The following is an 18,818-nucleotide window of genomic DNA, read 5'->3' as shown; positions in this document are numbered from 1 at the left end:
AAAGGATAATTTATACAGCATTTATCTTGGTTTCTAGTTAATTCGTAATATTGAAAGGTCAAGTTATATAAATGTTTAGAATTTACAACCTCAAAAATGTCATTGAACTGCTGGATTAACCATTATTTACCTTATGTTGCTTGCAATATTTTATTACAAGTATACTGTATTTTCAAAGCTAGTGCTTGAAAGAACGTAAGCATACAATTACTTGCTGGTGAGCACATTGGAACTTGGGGAACACCGGAACAACTAAAGAAGCAGATGAGCATTTAGCATTCTATTGTTTTCTTTGTATATTATCCATAACTCAACTCAGCATGAACAGATCTTTCATTGGAGCCTATTATCAAGGCTATACGACGAATTTGAAAATTTAACTTTTGTAGCTGAAAATAGGACGTCATTTTCGATTTGAAAGTCAAAGTAGGTCAAATCATCAAATCCACAGGAAATATGAATTTATCTACAAACACCCCCCTCCCCACCCCAATAAAAACAAGAAATTGATTGATTGATTGATTGGTATTATTTTATTGTAAATTCGTGGCCCGTGAGCCAAATTACATACAATAAATTACAATATAAAAATACACATATAAAAACAATCAGAATTAAATATTTAAGCAAACAAATTGCACATGATAAGAAACACACAAAAATATACAAGTTGAATTACATTATTTAAGAAAATTGCATATAAAAGTCACAGTAAAAACATTTATCTTAATATTGCACTTTTTAACATTATAAAATGACATGAAAAGATTAGCATAGAAAAGTATAGCATGCAGGACAACTCTGGGTGGCAAAGAAAAAGCAAAAAGCACATTGGAACTTGGGGAACACCGTAACAACTAAAGAAGCAGATGAGCATTTAGCATTCTATTGTTTTCTTTGTATTGTTTGAAATCGACAAAACAATCTTATTTTTATCAAGGAAAAGTTTAGCAATTCATCAACACTTACGTTTTTTTAAATAAATATTCTGTCATCAGCGGGTTAATGACTCATGTATGAAATTTTGCTTCTTCCTAAAATTGACATTAATTTAATTGAATTTGTATTATCTTATTGGCATTTGAATTCGAATCGGTTTGGAGAAATACAATTTTGTTAAAACAAACAAACAAACCAACAGTTGCACCTGTCAAACTGTCATCTATTTTGATAGATCGCTACTTCAGTATCAGCAGTTTAATATGCATACGATACGCGTATGTTGTTTCTCAAGTCATATTCAATTTGATGAAAAATAACAATATCTACATTGTAAAATCAAATGTCAAACTGTCATTTATACCTCTATTTTTGTCCAGTCAAACTAAAGAAGCGAATATAAGCGAACGATTGAAACATAATAATTGCAACAGGACGTCCTTGTCATATGAAGAATTGTAAATTAAATCATAGGCGTGTTTGAATGTGGAGTTGTTTTTTACCTATGTAGATCCAAATAGATCCAAAAGTTCGTCTCTCATCCCATAATGTTTCTCTCACCAAAAGCCCATTACTTTGAAAGTCTCAGCTTTAAACATGGGACCCATAACAAAATATGGCACACATTCTATTGGTTTGTCCAGTTTTCTCATTTAAAACATAAACATTTCCTCCTCAGGGTTCAAGTAAAAAGTTCAAAAGACCGTTAAAAAGTTCAGATTCCCCATCTCCCATTCTCCCAGAATGGTCCTTTACAATAATTAGTGCTTACAATAATAAAACAGTTTGCGACGAGAAGGTACATTTCGGGCATTTTGGTAATTTCATAATATAAAAACATTTAAAGTATTTGACAAATGCACACGGAAACAGCCAAACAAATTTACACACCCACACGCAGCCATCTCGTACGTACTTAAAGCCATACTAGGGAGATTGCAATGTTCCATACGCGCTGCGTGGACTGTGCGTTTATACGGGGGTATCTGTAAACGATTAAATGCATCGAAACTGGTCAAAATGTATCTAAATGGGTCGAAACGGCTTGAAATGGGTGAAAGATAAATAGGAATGGGTCCCAAATTTATTCCAAAATAACATTTTGTGGAAAATGAATACAAATCTATTTTCATGGAAATGTTACAACCTGCTTTAAAAAGATATGAAGCCTAGCAATGTCTTTAAAAAGTTGTTTCGCTATTATATTAATAACTAATGATAAATGCACGGAATGCTGGAATTTTGTTTTAAATAAATAAAAATAAATGTTGGTATTTATACAGCGCCTTTCACGTGTACCCCAAAGCGCTTTACATTTATTCCGCTATCATTAGAATAATAATGTGATACGATCAAGCAAAATCAGTCGGAACTCGGAGATATTGATTTTGAAATATAGCCAAACAAAGAAGATATTTCCTTTTGTTTCCTGTTGTTTTGGAAAGTCTGTAATTGCTTATATCGTTGGAACTGGTTGTTCAATTTCAATGGGGTTTTCTGCAAAATGCAGCTTTTGTAAGAAACTGAAAATTTAATATTTCCGAGTTCCGACTGATTTTGCTTGATCGCATCACATATATCAGTACAATGCCCAAGGCATGCTCATACCTTTGGGCGGCACTCAATGTACAATATTCACAACAGCTCTAAATTTCACTCCCAAGTAAGGTAAAGCGGCTTGCCCAAGAGCACAACACAATGGCACCGCCGGGGCTCGAACTCGCAATCCAGCGGTTACAAGGCAGAGCCCGTACCGCTGCAACAACGTTGTAAATGGAATAATAAACCAGAGTCAAATTGTTAGACTCATCTTAAAATATTAATTTCTATATTATTAATGATGTATGAATAATTTATATATTTAACGTAATCCATTAATTTTACAATCACGGTTACATACATTTGAATTTAATAAGCCAAATTGTGTCTAAAGTGGGTTAACCAATTTATTAAATTTCATTATGATTCAAGTAGCATTTTATGCGTCTTATGCTGTTGGTTTTGGCTTTCATATCGAAGTTAAATTAAGTTAAATCCTTCCCAAGCCTTTCGGCCTATTGGGCGGCGCCTATCTCCGTTTCATAACCCTAGGCCACATGTATGCAAGCAGAAAAGCTACAGCAGGGGGTTAGTCCACTGGTAGCCATGTGTTTAACTTTCCCTACTCCATTCTTTCAATGCCGAACGCCTGGCAAGAAGGCAGTAGGTACCATTTTTAAAGCCTTTAAAGCCATTTTTCGAACCCGCGACCTCCCGATCGGGATGCGGACACTCTAACCACTAGGCCACCACGCCGGTTAATAATCAAACCCCGTTCATATCAAACGGGATTTAAATATACGGCCAGTTTGGGAGTGAGAGTGAGTGAAGGTGGCATTCTAACCTATAAATCTATTATAACCCAAACCCTAAACTAGACCAAGGTGGAAACAGGACATGATGAACGGCTATACCCTTCTTTTAACTGTGCCCTAAAAATAATGCTTGAGAAATCGGCGGTCACCAAGGCCAATAACCGTCTAAGCGTGGCAACCACTTCTATAGGTTCCCTCAATTTAAAGCTAACAGATTAACGTATTAAAGCTGTACCTTGCAGTGCCATTAATGTACAGTGTGTAGTAAGTGTAATATCTATGAATGTTAGTTTTGTTATTGTACGTATATTGTAGGAACGCACACCGACATCGCCTGGCTAATATTTACTTGGTACAGCAGAGATACTAAATACCCGGGATCGATACACGTGGATGTGCTATGCACGATTTGATATTCAGACGATAAATCTTTGGATACCGGGATAGAAAATGATGAATATCTCCCGTAATTGATTTAGTCTAAAGAATCCAGATTTGGTTCCTTGCACTTGAATATATATGTTCAACGGATATGATAGTCGTTAGCTAGCGTCTTGAGAAAGAAGCGTGCGTCTTGAACGCAAAAACGCAATACTCTGATTTTATATTTGCTAAACTATAGCGCAGCGCGTAGGCTAGCTGCACTCACTCCCGTGGAGGCAGTATAAAAGTCGATGACCATTGACCTCAATGGCGTATACATGCTTACTCACACACAGAGCGCTCAATTACCAGGCTATTGTCAGTAGCCTTAGTCATGTCCCTCGGCTCATTATGCGTCTCAAAGGTCGGAACAAAATGGCCATGCGTGGCTGTGGATTCAACCTACCATGGCGATTTCTACCATGAAGATATGGGGGGCGATGACACTGTGGAACGTACAGCTTTTTTTAAGCTGTATGTAATATCAGTAAGCCCGAAGCCTTAAATTGAGGGCGTTCTAGAAAAAAGCTGTCTTAATCAGTTCTGGTCTTAATAAATGGCCGTGTCATAAGAGTCAACGCTATCGATAACAACTACAAAATACAACCGTCACCACCAAAGTAGGTGGCACCTAAATGGGAAACGCTGCAAAAAAACCCCACTGCTTTGCATCTGCGCAGACACGTGGGCAAATTATTTATTCGGAAAATACTAAAATCTATGAAAGGTATTAGTATGTAGCTAGCCTTCAACAAACAATGGCGAGTCGGTCTGGAGGGATCTGATTCCTTACATTCTGTTGTGTCTTCTAGTTGCTGGCACGTCAGCAGGTAAATATAATAGTTTTATTCTTCATTGTATTAACTTTTTTCTTGTATCCGGTAATTATTTTTTAATGCCATTCAGTTGTGATTATTCATTAATTATGTATTAATTATTTACTGTTAAAGTCTAGTTACGATGATCTTTAACACTGTTTTTGTTCTGCTCTCTCAATTTATTATATACTGCGCCATGAATTTCAAAACTGAACCATATTGGAATAAATTTGTCTTTTTAATAGATGCACGATCTAATCCTGCACATTATGGCACCACATTGAATCCAATGTGACCAAGTAAATACAAGGCGCAAAAAGATTCCAACAAGCGCAACATAGAAACAACCCAGTTTCTTCAATGAAGCTTTATTTAAAGCAGGTGTTTTTCTTCAGTTTTTACTTCTCTGTACTTTTCATAACTTTCATTTTATTTGTCAGTTCTTTTGTTTCTGTTTTCTGTTGTTCCTTTTGTTTTAAATTAAAGGCACGCATAAATCAGCCATTCGCCACTTTCAAACCAGATGTCTAGTCCGTGCAGTTTTGAATAGGCCAGTTTGTCACTTTTAAAACTGGACCTTCGTCGAATCAAATTCTTGTAACTTTGCTTCTTGAAGTCACATTGGAATCAATGGGGTGTCATAATGTGCCGGATAGATAGTGCATCTAATACAAAAATAATTTATTCCAATATGGTTCAGTTTTGAAATTGTGATTACTTTTCCAAGTGTAAGGATACTTTTTGGCGCAGTACATGTCAGTGTGCCTAACCTTCATAAAGCATTATGAACTTGGGCAATCATCAAATTTCAGATTTTGACATATTTGTTACTGTCATAGGTGTGCTTACATTAATTACCTGTTAGCGGTTAAGCTGAAAGCCGCATATTATTTTTTCGGTTTTTTTTTAATTTTAATTTCAAAATATTTACTGACAATGTGAATGAATGCCTTATCGTTTACCTTTAGGCATTTATAAACCATTTAAATTTTGTGTCACTTACGCTGGGATCACTTAATGGGCCTTTTATTATTTTTTTCTTGGGTTTGTATCTCTTATTTCCGGTTCTCGCATTGTGTATCGCATTGTCCTGCACCATGAGAGAGTATGCTAACATGACTAGGTGAGATTACCCGTGTACCAACTGTGAGATCAGGTAGTCCAGTAGTATATACATTGTTAATCTCGACCGGTAGGGGTTCAATCAAACCCCCCTGATTGTTTTTTGCTCTCGCAGTTTGCTGAAGCTTCATAAAGCATTTAAAATACTTTGTACGTCATTGCACAAGTACTAATTGTACTATTGCTAAAATTATATTATCCCTAGTGTCAAAGTTATGAGCTTTAAGAGTGCCAACATTTTCTGAATTATCGGTTTTTGATGATGATTTGTTTCAATTTCTTAGTTTGGTTGTGTCTGATTGCGTCATATTTACGAATACAAAACTGTAGATGACTTTTACAATATATGTTCTATGCTGACATGTGATCTCACTGAGTTTTAATAAAGGTGGCTGTCAAGTCTCGCAAAAGCAATAAGCAAAAAGTCCAGCAACTCCTCAACCATGTTTTGCCAAAGAAAAAGAGTCAAGGGATGTAAATATAAACACAGATTTGGTGTAACATCAAGCAGGTTGTAGAAAATCACAACAACGTTTCCATGATTACCATACTATGAGATGTGTGTGTGTGTTTTTTGTTTGTTTTTTGTTTTGTTTTTTTGTTTGTTTGTTTTGTTTGTTTTTTTGTTTTTGTTTTTTGATTTGTTTTGTTTTGTTTTGTTTTGTTTTGTTTTGTTTTGTTTTGTTTTGTTTTGTTTTGTTTTGTTTTGTTTTGCTTTGTTTTCTTTTGTTCCTTTTGTTTTAAGTTAAAGGCACGCATAAATTAGCCATTCGCTACTCTCAAACCAGATGTCTAGTCCGTGGAGTTTTGAAAAGGCCAGTTTGTCACTTTTAAAACTAGACCTTCGTCTAATCAGATGCTTGTAACTTTGCTTCTGGAAGTCACACATTGGAATCAATGCGGTGTCATAATGTCCCGGATTAGATAGTGCATCTAATAAAAAAACAAATGTATTCCAATATGGTTCAGTTTTGAAATTGTGATTACTTTTCCAAGTGTAAGGATACTTTTTGGCGCAGTACACGTCAGTGTGCCTAACCATCATAAAGCATTATGAACTTGGGCAATCATCAAAATTCAGATTTTGACTTATTTGTTACTGTCATAGATGTGCTTACATTAATTACCTCCCAGCAATAAGCAATAAGTTATATTTTGGCTTTTGGATTAGGTAAAACGTTTTAATAACATTAAAACGTCGGGTTATATAAAGGTCATGAAAACGTTTTAAAACGTTTGGTATGAAAACACACTACAACTATATTTCTAAAATGTTTTCAAAAATGTTATTGTAAACTATTTTTGCAAACATTTTTTGCCAAATATTTTATCAACACTTAAATAGCATTATGTTAAAATATTTGCCCCAGCAAATACAGAAATGTTCTTAAAATGTTTTCTTCAAAACGTTTTAATAACATTTAAATGTCGGGTTATATAAAGGTCATAAAAATGTATTTAAAACGTTATTGCAAATATTTCGGGCAAACATTTTCGCAAAATATTTTTTAACCCCAAAATAACATTCTGTTTAGAATGTTTTGTATCAGGTTTTCAAAAACGTTTTTGGAATGTTATTAAAACGTTTTTATACCCTTTATATAACCCGACAATTAAACGTTTTCTGTAAAACATTTTGTGTTTGCTGGGCAGTAGATTATCAAAAAATGTTTTTCAATGTTATGAAAACGTTTTATACCCTTTATATAACCCGACATTTAAACGTATTCTGACAACATTTTATAACCTTTTGCGAATGATGTCGAAAACGTTTTGTGTTTGCTGGGCTGTTATTATTTTTTCGGTTTTGTTTTAAAATTTTTCATTTCAAAAATATTTACTGACAATGTGAATGAATGCCTTATCATTTACCTTTAGGCAATTTAAATTTTGTTTCACTTACGCTTGGATCACTTAATGGGCCTTTTATTATTATTTTTTCTTGGGCTTGCATCTCTTATTTCCGATTCTCGCATATATTAATTGTGTCTCGCATTGTCTTACGCCATGAGAGAGTATGCTATCATGACTAGGTGAGATTACCCGTATACCAACTGTGAGATCAGGTAGTCCAGTAGTATATATACATTGTTAATCTCGACCGGTAGGGGTTCAATCAAACCCCCTGATTGTTTCTGCTCTCGCAGTTTGCTGAAGCTTCATAAAAATACAGTAGTATAACTCTCGACCGGTAATCGTGAGGTAGGGGTTCAATCTAACCCCGCTGAGTCCTGGTGGGTTTTTTTCTCTGAAGCTTCATAAAGCATTTAAAATACTTTGTACGTCATTGCACAAGTACTAATTGTACTACTGCTGAAAATATTTTATCCCTAGTGTCAAAGTTATAAGCTTTAAGAGTGCTAATATTTTCTGAAGTATCGGTTTTTGATCATGATTTGTTTCAAGTTCTTAGTTTGGATGGGCCTGGCTGCGTCACATTTACGAAGCTGCAAAAATGTAGATGATTATTACAATATATGTTCTTTGCTGTTTTAATAAAGGTGGCTGTCAGGTCTCGCAAAAGCAATAAGCAAAAAGTCCAGCAACTCCTCAACCATGTTTTGCCAAAGAAAAAGAGTCAAGGGATGTAAATATAAACACAGATTTGGTGTAACATCAAGCAGGTTGTAGAATTATAATTTGCTGTCCAACGATGGGCATGAATTTATTTTATGTCGAGGTTAATCTAGGCATTAACTTTAGTTATCCAATTCCTTAACGCTGACGGGTTGGTGCCAGCAATTGAATACATGAATACAAAAGCCACCTAAGTCCATGCGAAGTTATTTTGAAAGAAAAACCTGTGTATCATTTTAATTCCTTCAGTTAGATTTACCTGGTCAATATGGTAAGTTTTACGTGCAAATGAGTGGATTAACCTGTATTAGGTATGACGATTAGCATTTCAGGGACTTCGTGGGGTTCATTTTAAATTTTGGACTTAGGTGGTTTTTGAATCATATACAAAGACAACAATGTTAGAATGAGATTACCACTAGTAAGATAATACAAAATAAAGCACACAGGTATGTATAATGTTAATAAGCATTCTGCCATGTAATATAAACCACACACTTTCCTTTATTAAACCCATTTTTTGTTCAAAAGTCATTCTCCAGCAATGAATGTGTTACAAGTGGACTTTTATACATACTGTATTTCAATCAATGTGTTACAAGACTCAAATCATGGAATTGGGTGATTCTTTCATACATGCTATTTTTCACATGCCCAATAGACACAGAGGATGAATTTGAGTTGTTCTTTCATGCATATAACAGGCCTATGTATAGCAACAATTTCCCATGCTTAACTCAATTTGGCCAAAGTATGGACTTAGGTGGCTTTTGTATTCATATATTCAATTGGAGATAGCTATTACCCGCCATCTTGAAGCTCTGCAAATCCTGTTTTTGAAGCCATGTGTGTTAAGGATGCCGAAAACATTGGTTCCACTTATGTAGCAAAAGAAAATCCAAACCCCATTGCGCCCTATACTAGAAGGAAAAGAACATAATCCATTTTATTTATTTATTTATTTATTTGGCTTCATACACTGGTTACAATATCAAATAACAAAATTAGATAAAAGATGGATAAATATATTGCACAAAGTAAAAGTATAAAAGACATATATATATACATGTGAATAAAACGCACCACGGATCCAGCACATGTAGGAGAGATACCAGTGTAGAGGATTGGGATGAACAGGTGCATATCACCTCTAAGACCATCCCACCTCAAGATCAAAAATTTAATTAAGACACCCTACAAATAGCACAGCTGCATACGGAAACCCACGTACAAATGTCAGCCGGCCGAAAATTTAACTCAAAATGAAAATGCAAAAAATTAACCACATTGCTTTTAAAAACAGAAAAAGATGAAGAGGACCTAACACTAAGGGGAAGCTGATTCCAAATTGGCACAATGCGTTTAAAAAAAAAGCTTCCGTTTTGCAGAAGGGGATCCTAAGGCGCAAGGTGTCACATGTTGATCTTGTGTTGGGACGGTCTTGCCCAATCTCTGACTTGTAAAACTTGACATACTTGTAGACATCCAGATCGTAATTGTCAGATAAGGACTTGTAAAATAAACAAATATCAAGTTGCTCTCTACGAAGCGTGAGGGGTAACATACCCAGATGGCACAACCGCTCCCGATAATCCAGATCAGGATAGTGCATGATGGACTTGGTAGCTCGCCTTTGAACACTTTCGAGACACTGAATATTGTGTCTGGATGTACCACTCCAAAGGCAGCTACCAAATTCAAGATCACTCCTGATCAATGAATTATACAGGGCTTTGGTGATTTTTTCAGGTGCCTTAAAACCAACTGTGCGCATGATGAGACCCATTTTTTATTACACTTTTTTACCAATCTTTTAATATGGTCGTTCCAATCAAGTTTGGATGTGACATCAACACCAAGGTCTCTGACAGATTTGATTGCACTAAGTTTTGTGTTATTCATAAAATAATCAAAATTCACTAACAAACGTTTCCTTGAGTGAGTGGAAGACCTGTAAAGACGTGGATAAATAACATGAAAGAGCAGACTGGCGTAGACTTTCATCAGCTCATCAGAACAGCTAAAGACAACAAATTTTGAGTTCTTGTATTTCAAGAGTCATCCATATGACATAGATAGTGAGATAGATAGACAGACATATAGATAGAGAGATAGGAGGCTTTTCACATTTACATGAGAGTACGTCTACCACTCATCTAGATTTAAATGTAATGCCTAACTATTGTTATAGACGGGCTAAGCTTTATTCAGGACTTTATTCGACTACCGTAACTTTCTCCAGCTTTCTATTATTGTTAACTCTAATCTCCTGATTTAAAAATGATAGAGATACCAAAATGAACAGTTTAAAAGGTCCGATGATTCCCTCTACCAGGCCATGCCGTTTGAGGCGAGCGATCGCTCTCGCTCGCCACCGCTCGCCCAAACTCAATTTCTAGCGAGCGATTTTAAACTCGCCAAAGACACTAAATATCGCTCGCTGCGAATCGCCCGAAATTGAATCCAATATTAATTTACATGCAAGTTTCAGCACTTCAGTGTATCCTGAACCGATCTACCGTAATAAGTTAGCCTTAAACCCTGGATACGAAAGAAAGGTTGTGAAGCTTTGTGAACAGTGTGTAATATTGTTTCATATTAGTATATGAATAATTTTGCAGACATAGAGATTGATTCGATTAAAATGTAGAAAGTGATTCGACCACTCGCCTAGCATCATGCTAGCGAGTAATTGACCACTCGCCTTTAAAATCTAGACGGCAGGGCTCTCCAATGTGCTGTATCAAATGATTAGCGTCCAACCGGGTTTTTTTTTAGACTGTCTCTTCGAAACGCACCATTTGATAAGTTATAATAGGTGGTATTTGACGCAATGTCGTATATCACATGAGTCAGATTGTTGACGGGCGATTGATTTAAAGAACATTATTTGTAATAAACTGATGAACATGTATTATTATTCCAAAGGAGATAACTGCAACGATACGTGGTACACTCTGGAACCAGGAGATGCTTTCAACTTCACAACGCCAGGATATCCCGATCCTTATGAAAATAATCTCGACTGTTTTATCAACATAACGGCAAATGATAACGGTGGCATACGTCTTACACCACTCGTCTTTCAATTCGACGACGGCGATTTTCTCATTGTAGAAGATGGTTACAGTATATCCGACGTATCAGAAGTTTCCCGCCTCACCCTAATGGAGGTACCAGTGTACATGGAGAGTTATGCGTTTAAATTGAATGTTAAAACGGATAGTTCTAAAATAAATCGACAAGCAGGATTTGTCATTAGGGCGGAGTGGATTTCACAAGTTGGTAGGTAGTCTTTTCAAATTCATTATGTTCGTGACCATACTTATATATACAGTAAGCCAAAAAATTAAGCTACCAGTTATGTTCACCCCTGCACAGTGTCATCGTCCCGATATCTTCATGGCAGAAAATGCCATGGTAGGGTGAATCCACAGCCACGAATGCGTGTTCCCACCTGTTTATAAAACACATAATAGGCTGAAGGACATCCGACTAAGGCTAATGATATTAGCCTGTGACTGATCTCTGTACGGTCAGCGAGCATACATACGCCATTGTCATATGCTTTTAACTGCCTTTACGATAGTCTCCTACACAGTCAGTTTGTGTCAGTCGGTCTGACACTCGTCGATCAGGTATGTTCGTGATAGCCACATACAGTCTGGCCCGAGACTACCTCCACGAGGGTCTACGCTGCGCTATATAAAATCTGATGATTTTGGTCACTTTATTTTTTTCAAAGCGCAACCTAACAACGATAATATATGTTGAACATATATGTTCAAGTGCAAGGAACCAGATCTGGTTTCTTTATACGAAATCATTTACGGGAGATATTCATCATTCAAATCAAAAGATTTATCGTCTGAATATCAATCGTGCATAGCACATTTACGTGTATCGATCCCGTGTATTCATTTGAGTGTCTCTGGCTGTACTAATGTAATTATTAACCGGGCGATGTCGGTGTGCCCTGTATATCCTAAACAAAGACAGATATGTCATAATGGAACCAACAGCCAATAATTTTTGAAATTATTTTAGAAATAAAAAAAACGATCCAAAAACCCAAGAAAGATGCCAATTTAAAAGTTTTCTCCATTGCATGCGCTATATGATGTGTACACAACGCGTTCGCGAACAAGAAAACTAGCAGCGTGCTTCCATTGATTAGCGCGTTAAAACTAGCGTCGTGCTTTCATTGATTAGAACACAAAAGTGCAACTTTTGATTTCGTTTCTTCATTACGTTTGAGATCACAGTTTCTTTAATTCTCAACAGAATTCGACAAATAATGTCTTAAATCAGAGCTAAAAACTACAGGTATTTCAATTTTACATAAATTAATCTGATACAGGCAAGAACAGTAAATAGGAAATTTAACATCGCTTAACGATACAAGACATACAAACAAGACGTATAATGTCCATCAATAATAATAATTAACAAAAAAATATTGTGAACATCAAATTTTAGCTAGACATGTATTGTTCACAAAACACAAACATAGTCGTGTTGTCTCGTGGCTAAATGTGGACTCTGACCCCACAATAATATATCAAAGCTTTACAGAAGTTGATGCATGTGATGCTGTGTTTTTCTTAAATTGAACAATTCACATCGTCTACCCCAGGTAAATAATCATTTTATGTAGGCATTGAAATGAACCGATCTATAAATGGTCCACCAGCTGCCGAGGTTCACTAAATAACTCATTTGCTAAAACCCCGGGCTAAAAACTAATCGCTATAGCTCAGCGATCATGTTATTTAAATTTAGCTGCTTGTGCTGTCCAGGCAAGATTGCTTAAATCCTATTGTTGAATGTAGGACAATAAAGCTTGTATTTACACAGTCTCTATCTAATTGATAACTCAATGAATAGTCCGAATCGACTCGCATTCCTGAAGCATAATTGGATTGATATGAAGTAACTGCCTAAAATGAGGCTAAATTGAAAAGAAATGGGGTTTTAAATTGAACTTTGGAATTTGAAAAGTATAAATCACGTTGGGTCTAAGGCTGTGCTAACACTTTTTTTTGATGACTTTGACCATAAATTGTATTTTTTCAAGTATCTAAATAAATACAAGAATCTAAGCTAATTGAACAGACAGTAGTTGTTCGCCCTACTATCACGGCAAGTTCTGACACGAAGATATAGGGATGGTGACGCTGTGCAAGTGTACAGTTGTCATCACTTTATATATGGTAGAAATGGTATTTTGAAAATATTATTTGGATGTCCAACATCAAGCGACGCCGAAGATTATAGGATTAACCTTGGAAATCCAAGGAGAAAATTAGACGTAAATCTTGGACGGTATCGAAATTTAAAATGACTTTGGGATGGACGGTATCGCAATTTCAATCAAAATGTATAAAACTATGCAGTGTCCAATAAACAGTGACGTAAAGGTCGCAAGTGGAGTGTATCTAACATCAGAGTATGGGGTGAGTATGTATGGTTGGGACATGTGCGGGGTATTCAACACATTGTGCGTAAACTACTTTCGGGGTTTTATATCAAAATAATATTTACAGAGCCTTTCATTCACATACACACACCACCGCCGACACATACATCATTTAGCTGGTTTATTTTTAAGATGTAAACATTATGACCATTGGGTATATTTTAGTATAATGTATTCCACGTGGCTTCCTCTGGCTGGGACCTATCAACTCAAAATACTTTGTCGCAGCTACTTCGCGCGTGTGCAAATTGAGCGCCTTTTGATTGCGCGAGATCTTTATACAATGCACTTTCTCTCCGCCCGCTGGAGCACGTACACTGGCCTCACTGCCATGAGGAATCCAAATGGACTATGATAAGTTAGAGAAGACAGAAACGCAACTTTGACCCCATTTAATTGGGTCAAAGTTGAGTTACGTTTTTATTTATGAATATGAGTATGAGTAACATTTGAGTATGTTAAGTTTTTCACATTTGTTGTTTTCAGATGTGACGTGTTCAAGCGATCTCTTTGCATGCGTTGAGAAAAATGTTACAACTCAGTGCTGGGACAATCTTACATATCTGTGCGATGGACATAGTCAATGCATGAGCGGCGATGACGAAGCTGGATGTGGTTGGTATAAACTATTTTAATCTTAATTTATAGTCATGGACGTTACACGATTGTAATGTACTAAAGCTAAAAAAGTAACATATCTGCAAAAGCAAGGCTTTAGGTGGTGCATTTGTGACAAAATCCGAGATTTTGAATACAACGACGGAGTACGACGTACATTACGATCAAAATATTAGTCGAAGCGAGTACGTCGTTTAATCATTGCTATCAAAACATTAGGCGAAGCATACGCGATGTTCGCAACACTGTACGTGCGGGAAAGACATAACACATCAAAAGGACTGACCTCAGTCACGTTCATTTGATTAACTCGCGTTGGCGACACGTGCACTGGTATTAAGTGTTGTGTTGTTGTTGTTGTTGTTGTTGTTGTTGTTGTTGTTGTTGTTGTTTGCCTAATCTGTTCTGGCATAAATTAAAACGAGGTATATCTGACACTGAAAACTAACTTTTTGTAAAAAAATAGATACAATTCTATTTCTCATAAAGAAGACATAGCGTAACGACTAGATACGGCAGATGTGTGAAGGGATTCACCTGGCTCAAAATACTGTTTGTTTTGTTTGACCAGTCGGTCCGGGGACACATGCTTGGATCATGATGGGACCAGACCAGGCTCAAGTAAATTGTTCGAAACAATATTAAAAGCTTACAATAAGCTGGTAGGCCTGCATGTAGAGAAAAGAAACAGAATTGAAGAAAAAGTGCAACCCAATCGGGGTAGGCCAGCTCTCTATGTCAGGCGTGTGTATCAGATATCATGGGGGTCACAAATCGTCGGCTGTATTCCATAGTGGCGTATAGTGATTTTTGGTCATTTTTTTGAAAATTGGCACATATGTTTTTAATGATGTTCTCTTTCATTTCTTTTAAGTCTCATCAGTCATAATTTGCTAATTAATTAGTAATTAATTAATTAAATGTGGCGTATAGTTACAAAGTGACATTTTTTGTATTCCATAGTGTACACATTTTATAATTATGAAATATCGGCAAAATGAAAAACATCGTATGTCATAGTGGCGTACACGTATCGGACCTATACACCACTATGGAATACGAACGACAAAAAGTAACGCCATAGGGATACACGGCGACCGAGGTGGCGTACGGTTAACGTTAGGTTTGTTTTTCATAGTGACGTATAGTTTTATTTTCAGTTTGCCAGCAATAGTATGTAGGCCTATTTATTTCTTTTGAAAAATATATAACAATAAAATCTATTTAGTTTACTACAGAAATTTCACATCATTTACAAAATATAATGAATGTCTGATTTACACAACTCGATTTAAAATTGGCATTTCTTCAAACCCGATTTTTTTTCGAAAAGTTGTTTATTCGCGGCGCCCCACTATACGCCACTATGGAATACAGACGACGAAATGTCCAAACCGATTTATGTATGTATTCATTGCATGCTTTATTTTCCATTCACTTTAGAATATTGTGGTGAGGAAAACATTGTTTTAAGATCTGGGAATACTGTCAACCTATCAACGCCTCTTTACCCTAACAAGTACCCTAATGGTCTCGACTGCTTGGTGACAATATCGGCAATGGACAACGGAGGAATACGTCTATCTGTGCTTTACTTTGAGATGGAAGAAGAATCTGATTTTCTCATTATCAAAGCCGGGTTGGATGTCACACTATTAAAACTAGTGAACCGATTAACTGGTACATGTTACTTCTTATATTATTATTATTATTATTATTATTATTATTATTATTATTATTATTATTATTATTATTATTATTATTATTATAGTTATTATTATTATTATTATTATCATAGTTATTATTATTATCTATTATTTGTCTATCTGGTACGAACATTTAATGTTTGTTTAATTTACACATTTATATTTGCATTTCTTCACACACGATTTTTTCTCGTGGTGCCCCACCTTACACCTTACACCACTACGGAATGAAGCTGACGAATTGTAAGAAGCTAATCAACAAAAGTTTAAATACCATTAGTATAACTTAATGTTTGTTTCTATTGACCCATTAACAGGAACGGATGCCCTGCATATATCAGTAGTGATTCCTTATTATTGCAAACCACAAGTGATGGAAGTACGACAAAGAAAGGATATTCTTTGCATGTTGAATGGATTCCTGAAGATGGTAAGCCAAAACCTTTAACCGGTTCTACCTTGATTTGTCCAGAAAGCCTATTTTTAAATTAATAGATGGTTTCTTCCTTTTAAGGCTATAATTTAAAGTCAACCGTATATATAAAAGCTGATTTAAAATTTCAAAAGTCTTATTTCAGAGAGATGTAATAAACAACAAGAAGAAGATTGCTCGCTAAGAAAAACTCTTAAATCAGTGTATTTTGTTGATTGTACTTTATTGTATGATCATCTTTAATGCAATAATACTTGTCTAATCATACTCCACTTTTAATTAACGATTCTAATTTTGTTAACTTAAATGAACGGTGTGTTTTGTTGTGTATTTTGAATTAAATTCAGGTAAAAGGTGATTTTGGCTTTGAGTCTTTCCGACTCGTAACAACATGCCATGCAAAGATGATGCATCGCACCAGAGCAACCATTTGTCCATTGATTTAATAGTCCCTTTCTTGCAGATTTTCTTTTAGACTTGACGACGTGTCCAGATGGCTATTTTCCGTGTAATATATATGTACAAAGGACGATACAATGCTGGGATGATAGATTCAAATGTGATGGTAGAAAACAATGTCCGTTTCTTCGGGATGAAGATGAATGTGGTATGGTCAGGATTTATAAACCTGGTCTGAAATATATGTATTAAGTATTGTTCGTAACGGTGTTAACGTTAAGTCAATGAACATGTTTAGAAATGATGGTTTTGGTATACATATACATATGTATTGTTGTAAAATTGTAACATTTTATAATTTGATACTTGTAGTAAAATATGGAAGACCAACTGAACAACTTGTGCAAAGAAAGTATACATGTTGGACTACAAATGCACAAAGGAAAAATACAGTTTGTGACAAATTTTGAGACAAAAAAAAACAATCGCAATAGCAATTCACCAGATCAAGATGGGTGATAACTGTAAATACTTTGAGAATTGTTACCAACACAGCTGAAGAGATCCTAATTCGTGCAAAGGCAGGATGGAGATGTTTTGGTATGCATAAAGAACTGTTGACAGATAAAAACATACCACTGTCACTAAGGCGAAGAGTTTATGACCAGCGTGTATTAACAACTATGGCCTATGGTGCAGAGGACAGCAAACGAAATCGAACATAATTATATTGGTAAACAGGACAGAGAGCTTTGGAAAGGAAAATGCTCCAACTCTCATTGCGTGATAGGTCAGACATACAGAAATCAGAAAAGTAACCTTAGTCAAATATATCTTGCAGAAGGTTAAAGAAACAAAATGGAGATGGGCATGTCACTTATCAAAACTGAAGATTACAGGTGGACGAAAAGACTTACAGAATGGCAGCCAAGGACTAGAAGAGGAAAAGAAGAAGATAAAAAGACGTTGGAGAGATGATATCACCTCCTGTATGAGTACAGCTTGTGCATCAGCGGCTAGTAATAGTAGTAGATGGACAATGCTGGAGTAAGGCTGATGAGTGAGTAAGTGAGTGAGTGAGTTAGTGAGTGAGTTAGTGAGTGAGTTCCCCCAGTCTCTTCTTCTCGCGTGTAAGGTCCATCATATACATCGTAGTTAGACAGGTAAGTTCCTGTACAGCCAGCTGAGAATGTGTTTGTCAAGCTTTTGAAGTCAATGTGCATCATATGGGGACCTGTAGATGGGGCAGACATCAATGATGTGCTGCACCCATCCGTCATTCACCCGTCACAGGAAGTCGAAAAGGGGCACCTTATTCGGGGTAAGGCTAAAATAACACTTAAAATAATCCGTAAGGTTAACCGGGAGGAAATTAAATTGCGCTGTAAGAAATGAGTCAGACGAAAACCCAGCCATCACAGACCACGTGTTACAGCAAAACCGTGCGATTGATTGTAGGATGCCAACGTTATCGACAAAGACTCTTGCAAGCAAACCAGGTGGATCAGGGTAGCAATGTGGATTAGAAAACGGGGGAGGGGGTAGAGAACGTTATCAAACACGATTAAGGGACAAATCCACTAAATCATGTATACGACCAGATATTACAAAGAACTCTGGATATGAGCGTTAGAGCGTTGCTGGTTCGATCGGAAAATGAAACGTCTTAAACATGAGTAAATTACTCGACTTGTAAATTAAACAAAATTTACCAATAATGTGGTATGTATGGGTTTCTTCTGACCCTTGAGATCGAATGCAGAAAGCAGAATAAGACTCATTTATATTACCGTTAGCGGACCAGTCAGTTTTTCAGAAGTTACAATAATTCTTCTTCTTGGAGAGACCTGACCAGCTTGACATCACTTTTGAGTTACAATAATTCTTCTTTCGGAAAATGAAACGTCTTAAACATGAGTAAATTACTTGACTTGTAAATGAAACAAAATT

Source organism: Amphiura filiformis, chromosome 14 (genome assembly GCF_039555335.1).
Source record: "Amphiura filiformis chromosome 14, Afil_fr2py, whole genome shotgun sequence".
NCBI classification, from domain to species: Eukaryota; Metazoa; Echinodermata; class Ophiuroidea; order Amphilepidida; family Amphiuridae; genus Amphiura; species Amphiura filiformis.
The sequence above is the reverse complement of the archived record's forward strand: the minus strand, read 5'-3'. Positions refer to the sequence as shown.